Below are 12,596 nucleotides of genomic sequence, written 5' to 3'. Positions count from 1 at the left end.
CTCCATCATGTTATAACCCCTACAATACATCGTAGTTACTTTTACTTTAAGTAATCAGTTATCTTGTTGAGAGATGTAACTAATAAATAAGAAAATAATCTTTATATCTATCCATGTAATTACCATTCCTGATATTCTTCATGCCCGGGGTAGACCTAGGTTCCCACCTGGTATCATTTTTCTTTGCTTGAAGGATGTCTTTTCAACATTTCTTGGAGTGTCAGTTTTCTGGTGATGATCTCTTTCAGGTTTTTGTATGTCTGAAAAAGTCCTTCTTTCTCCACAATTTTTGAAAGGTATTTTCAGGGAGTAAAGAATTCTAAGTTGACAATTTCCTTTTAATTCTTTAAAGATGCTTCTCTTCTGCTTTATAGTGTATAGTTTCTGATAGGAAATCTACTGTCAGCCTTTCCTTTGTTCCTCTGGACACAGAGCGCCTTTTCCCCTCCAGCTGCTTTTAAGATTTGCTTCTCGGATCTGTGGGGTTGTAGTTTTCGTCAAATTTGGAAAATTTTTGGCCATTAATACTTTAAATAATTTCTCTGCTCCCCACCCCCACCTCCTGCATCCTTTGGAGAGACTCTATTTAGAGGTATATTTGGCTACTTAAAGCTGCTCCACCATGCATTTGCTTAAAAAATTGTCCTTCCTCCCTGGGTTTCATCTGTTATTATTTTTCTATCTTTAGATTCTCTATTTCTTTCTTCTGCAATGTCTAGTCTTTTATTAATAACACCCATTGTATTTTGTATATAATGCATGACGCTTTCCATCTCTAGAGGTTTGATTGGGCTGTTTTCTGTAACGTCCTTCTCGCTCCTCAACAGGCTCAATCATTCCCTCACTTCTGGGAGCACAGCCACACCACCACTCTGACTATCCGCGGCTTCTGACTCCATTATCTGTGCCTTTTCTGACCGACCGATTTTCCTCCTTATGATTTGTGTTTTCCTACTTCTTTCCTGGCTTGGTGGCTTTTGATTGGATACCAGATGTGAACCCTACTTTAGGTGCTGAATACTTTTGCATTCTTGGAAGCACTGCTGATCCGGGTTCTTGGAGGCGGTAAAGGCAGCATGGTTCCCTTGGAGCTTGCCTAAGCTGACTTCAGCAAACCCAGCACAACGTTTAGTCTGGGGTTGACTTCCCCTCCCCCCGTTCTTAGCATGGCTGTTCTGTGATTGATGAGATCTTCCCCTCTGGCTGGTACCCAGCCTGTGAGAGACCTGGGAGTATTCTCCCTAGTCCTGTAGATCTGTTGCCCTTTCTTTCTGGTAGTTTTCTCACACACATGTGCTGATTACCATTCAATTTACAGAGCAGATCCTCCACACACCTCTGTGTCCTCTCCTCTGTGCTGCTCTGCCCGCAAACTCCAGTGGTCCAGCTTCCTGAGCTCACCAGCCGCCTCGGTGTCTTCTCCGGGCAGAAGCTGAGTGATCACAGGGTCACCCCAGGGCGTTCTGTCGTATAGATATCCTTGTCCTGGTTGGCCTGAGGACCAGTGTTTGAAAACCGTTTTTAATATATTGTGGCAGCCTCTTCTCCCCTCAGGCTGGAGAGTAAACCCAGTGTGTGTTACTCCATCCAGACTGGAAGCTAGAAGCCTAACCATAAACAAAACAAAAAATACACCAAAAAAAAAAAAATTGCAGTATTTCACTGTGTCAGAGGAATAGGGTTAATATTGTTCTTATTAGAAGTGTTTTTAAGAGACAAAAACATAGATGACATTGACGAATGGTCTTTTTGGAGAAATTGAAATCTGGATGGCCAAAGGGCAAAGAGAAAACGTCTCACCTTGGGTGCCTGGGTGGCTCAGTCAGTTAGGCGTGTGCCTTCGGCTCAGGTCATGACCCCAGGGTCCTGGGATGGAGCCCTGCATCTGGCTCCCTGCTCAGGGGGGAGCCTGCTTCTCCCTCTCCCTCTGACGCTCCCCCTGCTTGTGCTCTCTCTCTGACAAATCAATAAATATAATCTTTAAAAAACACTTAAAAAAGGGAAAAATTCTCACCTCAATAACTATTAAGTACATAAAGTTCTAACATAAATGAAATCCCATTTTTCTTAATCTCAGCTTGGCAGTGGCTTTGGTGATATCCATTTTTGATGAACTTGTGATAAAAGAGGGATTCTTATACAATGTTCCGGAGGGTATAACTTGGTTCCAATTATTATATATACATATTTATTTGTATGTTTCATTTTATTTATATATGTTTTATTATACGTATATATGAAATTTTAAGTTTTAAACTGTGATTTTCCATTGGTCTAATTAGTTTCATTAGAATTGAATGAATTCAATGAACACTAAGTTCACATTACAGGGATGCACATTGAAACTTTGTTTATAAACATCAATATTAAATAAAAACCTTTTGTGCAATAGTAGCACATTCAACAAACCAGTTGTGGTGTGTCCATAAACTGAGGTAACATTTAAAAATAAAATATATAGTAAATATATATATGGATATATTTCATTATATAAGAATGGGCTAGAGACTGACATCCAAACACGATTACGGCATGATCCCAGTTATAACTACACTTGAGTGTGTATGTGTGTGTCTGTGTATGAACGTGTATGTCTGTGTCACCGTGTATGAGTGTGCATATGAGTGTGATAATTCAAGTGTGTGTCTAAGTGGGTATGAGTGTGTGTTGTGTGTGTGTATGGGAGTGTGGTTATTTTGTGAGCACGTGCACGTGAATGTGAGAATGCACATATGTTAGTGTGTGTTTTATTTTCTTTATACTTTGTGTACATTTTCCAAAATTTTTTTACAATGAGTATGTATTTCTTTCTAATTAGGGTTAACTATAAAGTTCTTCCCAGGGAAAATATTAATATTAATAAACACAGAACACCACACTCATAAGGAGACCTAACCTCAGTAATTTAGTAGAAATACAACCTTGGAGAGTGTTGGTGAGTCTTGAGACCTAATTATAAGAAGAAGGGGTTGATCCAAGTCAGAAATGTGAGGCGCTGACAAAGTCAAGGCAGAAACTTGGACAGAGAACAAAAACTGACAGAGGAGGAAGGTTGTAGCTGCTGATTTCAGAGGAAGCAAACAACCTAAACTGAGCCCTGCTCCCCGTCAGTCTAAAGGCAATCTGGAAGAGCTCATTTGGTCTTCAGAATCACACGGGCCATGCGTCTTTGGGTCTGGGTCTCCAGGAGACAGTGTGTATTAAATACTGAACATGGCACCCGACCTCGAGGAAGTCCTCGGTAATCAGGCACATCGCCACTAGACAGAGCATAAGACCAGAGGGGGATCACTGTGGACTCACGGTGCCCAGGGACTTGTATGATTTGTATCAGTGGGACCTGCTGACTTGTAAACTAGAATTTCTGTGGGTAGAGGTATGAGCATGTGCTCCAGTTGGAAAACTAGTCTTGGAGTACATATGCCTCTTCCCAGAGCTTCTGATTCTCTTTCCCCCAAAGGTGTGAGAGCTCATGACATCAGGGGCACAGAGAACAGAGTCTGTGCGACAGGTGGCCCCGCACAACCACGCATGCTGTGGCACCCCGCTTGCTTCTGGACTCTCCTATGCAGTGAGGACTCCTGGACCCTCTGTGCTTCCACGCTTCTGGTCCACGTCACCACCCTTTCTTTTCCTACTGACAGGGCTTCGTGGCAGTTCATCAGACATTAGCTTTTCTCTCTACCTCAAACATTTGGATAGCTCAATAGTTAATGAATCAATAAACCAGAAATCAATAATCTTTCCCATTGGTGGCTCCCTATTTTCTATAAAATAGAGGCTTGTCCAGGCGGAAGGGTAGGAGAGGGGACAGGGGACGCTTTTTTTTTTTTTTTTAAGATTTATTTATTTATCTCAGAGAGAGAGAGAAAGAGCACGAGCGGGAGAGGCAGAGGGGAAGGGAGAGAGATTCTGAAGCAGAGCTCGACGCAGGGCTCGATCTCATGACCTGAGCCAAAACCAAGAGTGGGCTGCTCGACCCACTGCACCACCCAGGCGTCCCTGGGAATAGGGGAGTCTTTTCAAAGCTGTGAGTACATTGTTTTTAACTGGACTCTGTTTGTCATGACTGCCTGCCTGCACTGACCAGACTGAATGGGGTAACACCCTCTCTCTCTTTACCTAACGTCCTTTGCATTGGTGCGCAGTAGGGGGTAAGCACTGCACAGGGGAGACCAAAGGAGAGCAGCGCTCTTCAGAGCACCAACTCAGGCTGTTGAAAGCACCCTCCAGAGAAGGCTTATTTGATGCCTGTCGGTACTGATTCTGTCCAGCAGGACTCACTGATGTTGTGCAAACAGCTTCTCTTCGAGATGGATAAAGACAGGTGAGTTCTCCCTTATGTTCCCAGAGATTGGCACAACGTGCATCCTATGGGGCCACACCACAGAGCAAGCACAGCATGAACGGGGCCCAGGAATACCTGGCCCCAGTGTCCAGCTCTGCTGTTTTAAGTAGCATAGCCCTGAGCCATGAAGAGTCGTTAGATAAGCACGGTGTGGTTAATTCCTCCATATCCTCATGAAGAGCATGGGTGGCACATACTGATTTCTCCATGGCTCCGGAGGGGAGATATGATGTCAGTCAGCTGATAATTTTTGTATAGGGGTACCGCTGGGGAGAGCACGCGGCCTCATTTGCCCAAGGACACCCCGGGGCTTCTGCGGTGGCTCGCAGCACTATCTCCCACCCCCTGCCACCTGTCCCTTTGGATGCGAGGTTCCCAGCCTTATCCTTGTAAAATCAGGTACAACGTGAGAGGCAGTGCCACATGGCTGCACAAACCCTGTTCTCAGTCACGCAGGGATTGATTTTCCAAAGACACCATGAAGGTCACCCATGGAGAGAGAGACTGGAGTGAAAGACGGTCGATAAAGAGCCACCGCAAACTCGTCCGATACGTGACTTTGGGGAGAGCAGCCCCCAGCCTCTCAGAACTGCACCTGCCCCTGAATAGTGATGAAGACATTTATGTTTATTCTCCTGCTGGCCACTTCTATTATTGGGCGTCTGCTAGACAGGTTTCCTTTCCCTGTTTATCTTTGTGAGCAATAAATGTAAGGCGATTATGCTAATGCCTGTATTCGTTGACAGAACCTTTCTTAGAAGGATACACAAAAGGCATTTCCTATGTATTCTTCATGTTATAATTTATTTCTCCTGTTTCTTAAATAGATTACAGCAGATTATGATCAGTTTCTTGTAAAATATTCCAGGCAAAAAGTAAAACAAGGTACAGAGGTGACAGGATTGTCATTCCTTGGCCCCACAGTGTAAGGGGACCAGGGTGAAATTCTTATCCACAAGCTATTCATACGCACAAGTCCTCTCATTCAGGGCTGAGCAAGGCGGCCAAGCAGTGCTGGTTATGACCTGCCAGCCCCGGGCAGGGGCTTCCTGCAGACAGGGGGACATGGGGGCAAAGGTGAGAGCATCTTTTCTGTCTCGAACACAACTATGAGAGAAGGGGGCAGCGGCCTCCGGGAGGCCCCCCTGCCCTGCCCCAGCAGTAGCCACTGTAAGTCCCATGTGAAAGCGCGGCCATCACGAGGGACAGCCCCGACGCCTCACTGTGGGCTTGGGACACGCTGTTGGAAAAGGGGCATCCTCACCGGAAATCCCACCGACCTTACACCTCACTCAGGTGTGGATGGGGGCGGGGGGCCCACCAGCAGAGGGACAGGAGGCTCTCCCCAGGTCCTGTCAGTGCTGCAGGGAGAGCTGCTGCTGGTCGGGGGACAAGAAGGCATGGGACAGCGTCCTGGTGTGCATGCCCTCCGTCCTGCCCCACTGCCGGCTGCACGATGTGCTTGTGAGCAGGGCAGCAGCAAGAAAGGGCAAGGAAAGATTTGCAAGTGTTCTCTTTGTGTTGAGGACTCCTCATGCCAGGGCGGGTGGTGAGGTCCTGTTTTGCTATGAATATGATGAGTTCACAGATGACAGCGTGAAACAAGTGATAAAGCCTCATTTCTAATTCTCAGGAGTTTATGGGTATCCAGCTCATTTGCTTACCAAACCAAGGAGAAAATGCATCTTTTGAACGACGAGGGTTGTTAACTCAAGACTCTTGTGATTTTAAATCCAAGAGCCTCTCCTGCAGAAATGAGCAAGTTTAGCTGCAAAGTCCTGTGGCCGCACTTTCGAGCTTTGCTTGAGATGAAAGCTGTGGCTCTTAAAATAATATTTGCAATGTACAAATGTATTCAGTTTGGTAGAACTTTAGAAATTGCTAGGAGGTGTCTTTAAAATATTGCATGGGAGTGCCCCACTTGGTGAACCCTAACAGGATACTGCCGACGTCTATAAATGTGGTTCACTCATTTCCATGCTCAGTAATTCATTCTGTGTGGACTCTCTCGCATGTGATACGCATCGGGCATTGCGCTGATCCCGCAAAGGCAAGTTTTTAAGGAACGGGTACTGTGGTGAAGTACCCGTGCCCAGGCCGAGAGAGAGGGTCCCAGACACTCATTGCCAGCACACAGGGGAAATCTGGAGGAGGAACCGTCTTCAATACTGGCCCTATATTTGCGATGAAGAGACTAAGGGGTGGGGGGCGAGAGATCAGACGTAGCATGATAGCATTTACATAAAATCTATGTCACACATATGACATGTTGGCTGTATTTATGATTTCCCATGTTACTGTTTTTGGACTTTGACTTTTTAATTTTTATTTATTTTTATTTTTTTATTTTTTGAAGATTTTATTTATTTATTAGAGATAGAGACAGCCAGCGAGAGAGGGAACACAAGCAGGGGGAGTGGGAGAGGAAGAAGCAGGCTCATAGCAGAGGAGCCTGATGTGGGGCTCGATCCCATAACGCCGGGATCACGCCTGAGCCGAAGGCAGACGCTTAACCGCTGTGCCACCCAGGCGCCCCTGACTTTAAAAAAACGGAATAAACTATGGAGTAAAAGCATTGTGGAGCGCCTGGATGGCTCAGTCAGTTGAGTGTCTGACTCTTGATTTCTGCTCAGGTCGCAATCTCAGGGCCATGAGAACTGAAGCCCCGAGTCTCTGTGCTCAGCAGGGGGTCTGCCTGGGAGTCTTCCCTCTCTTTCTGTCCTTCCCCCCGCCCCCCCTCATTCTCTCTAAGGAAAAACAAAACAAAACAATGTAGTACAGACATTAAGAGTGGAATGGGAAAGTTTCCCTTCTCACCTCCCTGACGCTCCCAATTACCGTTTCCAGCGGTAACCAGTTTTTGCAAGACTGGTTTGCATACAAATTATGTAAGCGGGTGTGTGTATGTCTGTACGTCCACTTACACACAGTGATGGGTTTTTATCAGTGGGATCGCACCACCCACTTGCTTAATCCTTCCCTTAAACACAGCCTGTGCATTTCTACATATTGGTACATTGGGTGCCTTCCGATTTTTTCAGTCTTTTCCTAAGTGACCAGTCTTTCATGAAATCAGGAGCCTGCTATGGGAGCGCATGGGCCTGTGCTTTATAACGTGCTGCTGTGACCATTCGTGTACAAGTATTTGTTTGAATACCTGTTTTCAGTTTTTTGGGGGTCTGTACTTCACGGTGGAATGGTGGGTCACACGCTGACTCTGTGTTTAACCATTCGAGGAATGATCCAACTGATTTCCCAGTGGCTGTGCCATTCGACCTTTCCAACAGTATTGGACAAGTTTCTATGTTCTTCACATCCTTAATAACACTATTTTTCATTTTTTTGAAAAAATTATAGCCATCCATGGGGCGCCTGGGTGGCTCAGTTGTTTAAGCATCTGCCTCGGGCTCAGATCATGATCCTGGGGTCCTGGGAATCAGCCCCATGTCACACTCCTTGCTCATCGTGGTGTCTGCTTCTCCCTCTCCCTCTGCTCTCTCTCTCTCTCTTTCTCTCAAATAAATATATAAAATCCTTAAAAAGTAAACAAAATAAAATTATAACCATCCTGGTTGGCATGAAGTGGTACCTTACCGTAATTTTGATACACTCTTGTGTTTTAATAGCCGATGACTGGTGAACAGGCAGGTTATTTCTAGACTCTGCTATTAGCACACGGATGTGATGGAAACTTTGTGCATTCATACTTGGGAAAATATGTGAGTATTGTTTTAAGATAGAATCCTAGAAGTGCAACTGTGGAAAGAAAGTATATTTGTATTAAAATATTTGGTTTTGCTCTGATTCTTTGTTTTTATTATTTTTAAATACATTAAATATTTTTTAGCAATCTATATGAGCAAATCATGTGTTCTCATGGTTCCCAAATCCCCAAACGTAAAATTATCGCAAATTAACCAAAAAATATTTTAACAGTGTATATTTCATAAAAGTATTTGAAAGTAAAATTTTCAGCCTTTTGACAGTCTGGCTTTCAATTTGTTAAAACTGTTACCAATAATAATATAATTTGTACAAATCCCCTCTCTCCCTCCCTCATTTCCTCCTCCAGCTCCCATCTCTGTCTTTGTCTCTCTCTGTCTCTCTCTCTCTGTAAATATAGCACAATCTATCTAAAGGTATTAGACGGTCACCATAATATTTTTAAAACTTTTGTGAAGTAAAAATAAGTATTTAATTTAAATATAACCAAAATTGCTAATGTTTTGGTAAAAAAAAAAACCAAACCCTAAAGTGATAATTCATATTTATTTATTTATTTATTTTAATGTTTTTTATTACATTATGTTAGTCACCATACAGTACATCCCTCTACAATGATCATTCGTTTGATTGAACACCGTTTCATGTTTTATCTGCCCATTGTGTCTTCTCCTCTGTGAGCTACTTATTTATATTTATATTTTCTTTTAGATCATTTCTTTCTATAGACTTGGGTGAAGCCTTATATTGAAGATACTAACACTTCTTTTTTCCATCAGCTGTGAACACTTTCCCCCAGGTTTTTCTCAAACATGCCAAACTCTTTCTATCCTTGGGGTTTTGCATCACTCCTCCCTCTGCCTGGAAGGTGTAGGATAATGGATTCCCCTTTGACCCAATGGGCTTCAGTCTGCAGCTATTAGTATTCACACTGGTAAACTATCCCAGACTGGCCAGCGTGACCCCCTTTTAACTGGAACATTCCCATTGCTCTGGGAGAACCAACAATTCAACAGTAGAAACACTGGTTGAAATGCCTGTGGGGACATAGAGTTTGTCTCTCCTGTCTCCCCAGTCTCGGTACAGTGCCTGGATCATGGTAGGCTCTTGAGTGCTTTTGAATGGAAGAGGAATAAATGAATGAGTGCACATGTTGAACCCCGGCCCAAACTGCTCCTTCTTCTTCACCCACCAGCTCATGCTTCTGGAGAGATCTGTTGGTCCCCTAAGCAGACCAGACTTGCGCCTCCGGTCCCCATTGTTTTGAGCGTGCACACCACTGTAGTCTGGACACGTGTTTGTGCTTTCTTACATGTTCCGAGCATGAGGCCATGGCTGTCTTACTCGTGTCTGCATCACCAGCAAATGTTACCGTATCTCACATCGTCAACCTCTGACACGGTCCATTTTCATCAGAAGACTCAAGTGCCAAGCAGGAATATAGTGAAAACAGATCACGTCCTGCTCTACGCAGGAGCTCCGTGACCTAGATCATGGCACAGATGGCCAGCCTACGCAGGTTTCTGATGGCCCTGGCTCGGAAGAGGGCTGGCAAGATTTGGGCTGAGGATACCTTGTCCTCTAGTGAAAAGTGTGGGGGAGGCAGGAGGAACTGAGGAGCATCCTGAGGGCAAGCCCCCCCAGGAGAAGGGAGAGACCCCCAGCGCAACAGTGGTATCGGGGTTCCGTCATTCTGAGAACTCCGCGCTGTCCATCACTTGGTGCCCTCAAGGCGCCTGGTCTGAGCCTGTGATGACGTGGACAAGGTGAAGGTAAAAATGCGAAGGTCTGCTTGCGTCATCAGGCACTTGACTTCGAGCTAGAGAGCCTGCTGGCTCCAAAACTAAGGATATACTGTATGGTGACTAACATAACGTAATAAAAAATCATTATAAAAAAAAAGAAAGCCCGCCAGCTTAGATTTTTGCTTAGTAAAACGAAACTAAAGAAAATAAAACCCTGGCAGAGATATGCTCCTTCTTACCATTACTTACTTTCTGTTTCATTATCATTCCTGATAAATGTAATCAACAGCGATTTGGAATACTTCAGCTTAAAAAAAGTTTTTAAGCTATTTATTTATTTAAGCAATCTCCACGCCCAATGTGGGGGTTGAATTCAGGACCCCAAGTTCTAGAGTCACATGTTCTTCCAACTGAGTCAGCCAGGCACCCCCTGGGATACCTCAGCTTTTAATCTCTCTCTGTTAATGATCTCAAAACATTTGAGAAGAAAATACTTAAAGGAGCCCTGCTGTCCTTTTAACGTGATGACTCCTTTATTATCAAGGGCAAATCCACCCGTAAGTTGTATTTTGGAAAGCCAAGCAGGAATACTGAGTATTCTGTTTGAAATGTAAATGCCCCTCCGTCCCAGCAGAGAGAAGGGCAACGCTACACAGAGATCCATTCTCTCCAAAGCCTGTTCGGGTGTTCCAGCCAGTTAGCAGAGGTTAACCATGGAGGAGTTGCCATCCCCGCCCCCCTGTTCTTTAAGAGAACACCCTGCAGCTTCAGCTCTGGAAGCTTCTAGAACATCAGAGAAAGTGCCAGGTGGGAGCAGAAGAGCCCTACGGAAGTGGCCAGCAGAAAAAAGACAAACTGAGGGTTGCTGGAGGGGAGGTGGGGGGTGGGGTCACTGGGGGATGGACATTAAGGAGAGCATGTGATATAATGAGCACTGGGTTGTACACGTAACTGATGAATTATTGAACGCTACATCTGAAGCTAATGATGTACTACATGTTGGTTAATTGAATTTAAATAATTAACAGAAAGATTGAAGCTCAACAAGAGAAAATCCACTGAGGGTGCATCAGTGGCTTTGCCTTACTGACCAGTCTTGGTGATGAGCAGAGGTGGCACCCACCCAGAGACCCCTGGACATACTTGAAGGGTCTGGGATTCTGCAAGGATCTCTGACCCGCAGGGATCACTGGCCGCTCAGAACCATGGGAGGGCTGGCTCACTTCTTTCCTAGAGCCCTGCTGTGAGGGTAATTTCTCTCTGTATTTCATTTTCTAACTGGTTATTATTGGTAAAAACAGAGGTACATGGCTGTTTACCTGCTTATATTTGCACAGCAATTTTGGTGAACTACCTGCTTCTTTTCAGGCACAGAAAAATGTTGTGTTCAGTAAATAAAGATTTGGGGTCTCCTAATATGGTTGCTATAACTTCCTATTCTTTTACTTGCTATGTTTGACGTTTACACTATAGATAGATATAGATAGATATAAATATAGATATAGATACATATACAAATACAGATATATAAGAGGAGTAGAGTCGGGTGGGTGGGGGGGTATGGCATCACCGAGCAGCTCCTGACCCTGACGGTGAGTGGCTTAGTAGTGGAAACAATTCCCGTGATTGAGGAGAGGAGGGGCACTCTTTTGAGTGGTGCCCTGGAGTAGGGAGGTCGGGCTTCTCCTGTATGTCCCGGACAGGAGGGCAGAGCTGAAAGCCTGTAATTGCATGGTGACTGTCCTTCTTACAGGGGTGGCTGATGCAGAAGGAACCTCGCAGGGAGTTGTGATTCCATGCCCTCCAGCTGCTGGCGGGAGCTGAGGGGTCACGCTGGCAGAGGAGGGCAGGGCACGGGGGTACAGGTCAGGGGTGGGGCATAGACTGCAGGGACTGGATGGGTCCCAGGATACAGGATGGCATGGTCCCCCCAGGGCTGGTCCTGGGCTCCTTGGCGCCCACCCACGGAGCCCCTGTGTCTCAAAGACAGACAATCAATTAGATGTAATTATCTGCTTTACAGTGGACATGGCTCTAATTAAAATATTCTAAATCAGTAACATATAAACACAAGAAGAATTGTAATACTCCTTACCCTAACTCCCGCGATACTTGTTTGTGTATTAAATCGAACAGAACCTCAAAAACACATGGAAAAAAACATGAATCACTGTGTATTGTTCCCATAAGAAAATGGATGATTTTCCCAATTTATGGAGAAGATCACTCAGTTTTGTCCTTTAATCTGTTAATGTTGTCCATAATAATTATAGACTTTCTCATCTCAAACCCTGCTTCAATTCCTGCGGTAAGTGCCCTGTATACATATGGATTATCATTTTTTATATACTGTCGGGTTCAGTTTGCTAATATTTTATTTAAAGGATATTGAAACAGAGCTTGGGAGTGAGTTTGGCCTGTATTTTTTTTTCTTTTTCTGTTTGCTGCTTCTTCTTTTTTTTTTTTTTTTTTAATGCACTGCTTGTTTTAACTTCAGTGTCAAGATATACGGTCTCATAGAATACTGGGGGAATAGTTTTTTTTTTCCTATGCTTTGGGAGAATTTGCATAAGATTAAAGTTCGGTAGGACTTCTTGCAACATTTGAGTATTTTCTCTGTAGGAACATTTTTAACTATAACTCCAGTTTACTTGGTAGTCCTAATGCATTCAGACTTTTCTCTACATCAGTTTTGCCAAGTTATACTTTTCTGGGATTTTTCCGTTCTAAGCTTCCAAATTTGTTGGGGTACAGTTGTCTATGTTTTATTTCAGTCTCTG

Source organism: Ursus americanus, chromosome 15 (assembly GCF_024610735.1).
Source record: "Ursus americanus isolate L20-20 chromosome 15, mUrsAme1.1.p, whole genome shotgun sequence".
NCBI lineage: Eukaryota > Metazoa > Chordata > Mammalia > Carnivora > Ursidae > Ursus > Ursus americanus.
Note: the sequence above shows the minus strand (reverse complement) of the source record.